Source organism: Meles meles, chromosome 11 (assembly GCF_922984935.1).
Source record: "Meles meles chromosome 11, mMelMel3.1 paternal haplotype, whole genome shotgun sequence".
Taxonomy (NCBI): Eukaryota; Metazoa; Chordata; class Mammalia; order Carnivora; family Mustelidae; genus Meles; species Meles meles.
Genome location: NC_060076.1, coordinates 88,155,383 through 88,156,768, shown reverse-complemented (window position 1 = coordinate 88,156,768; position 1,386 = coordinate 88,155,383).

Below are 1,386 nucleotides of genomic sequence, written 5' to 3'. Positions count from 1 at the left end.
TCAGGTCATGGTCTCAGGGTCCTGGGATCGAGCCCCACATCAGGCTCTCCGCTCAGCGGGGAGCCTGCTTCCTCCTCTCTCTCTGCCTGCCTTTCTGCCTGCTTGTGATCTCTCTCCCTCTGTCAAATAAATAAATAAAATCTTTAAAAAAAAAATGCTTTAGTGGGGAGCACCTGGCTGGTTCAGTCTGTAGAGCATGTGACTCTTGATCTCGGGGGTTGTAAGTCTGAACCCCACACTGGGTGTAGAGATTCCTTAAAAATAAAAACTTTACAAAAATAAAAATAAAAATGCTTTGTTAAAATTATTTCTCCGTGGTGAGATTTGGGGTAAAATTTCATTTTCTTTATTTAAACTTTCCTAAACTGCTTGTTTCTTCGCCTCATCTGTTTCTTCCTTCCCATTTCTCGTTTTTAACATTTTGACAATTAATGATGGATCTATATTTTCAGAAAAATGAAGAGAATCAGGTTATTCCATCTGCACTGGGAAGATGATCGCTGGGAGCCAAGCTGATGAAACACAGAGAGACACGTGCGAAATAAGGAAGCATATGGTCAGAGAAGTCACAGTGAGGCCGGGCACAGAAAGGGGAAAGTACTCTCTGAAAGGGAACTTTCTTTACTCCGTCTTTACTCCAGCATCTCTCCAAGGGTGTCCCACAAATTCTATGGGAATAAAAATAATCTGTGGCTAAGAAAATGGGGGGGCATGCAGCATTGCTCTCCCTCTGGAAAAGTCACAATGCACACATCTGAGGGGTCCTGCAGTACAGAAACCTGTCCAGCCCACAATTTCCCAGACATCTGGAGTCAGAATCCTTTTCGGGAAAACCCATCTTATTAGAACTACGGTTTTACTCTAGTCTAGCTCTCCCATTTTAAGATAAGAAAACTGAGGTTTAGAGAGGAAAACTGAGGTCACATAACCAGACATAGTCAGAACTGAGACAAAAACCTAGGCCTCGGGGCGCCTGGGTGGCTCAGTGGGTTAAAGCCTCTGCCTTCGACTCAGGTCATGATCCCAGGGTCCTGGGATCGAGCCCCGCATCGAGCTCTCTGCTCCGCGGGGAGTTTGCTTCCCCCCCTCTCTCTGCCTGCCTCTCTGCCTACTTGTGATCTCTCTCTCGCTCTGTGAAAGAAATAAAAAATCTTTAAAAAAAAACCACACACACACACAAACAAACAAAAAAACCTAGGCCTCTTGGCCTCCTGGTCATCGATTTGTTCCTTTACCCACTGTTCCCTGCATTTCCGCTTGCTGGGGTCAGTAAAGCTTTGTCCGGAGTCCCCAGGAAGAGGAAGATGAGTAGGACATCCCCACAGGATTTAAGGGAGAAGGAGTCAAGCCATAGTTGGAGCAACAGAAGTATATTTGTTTGGGACA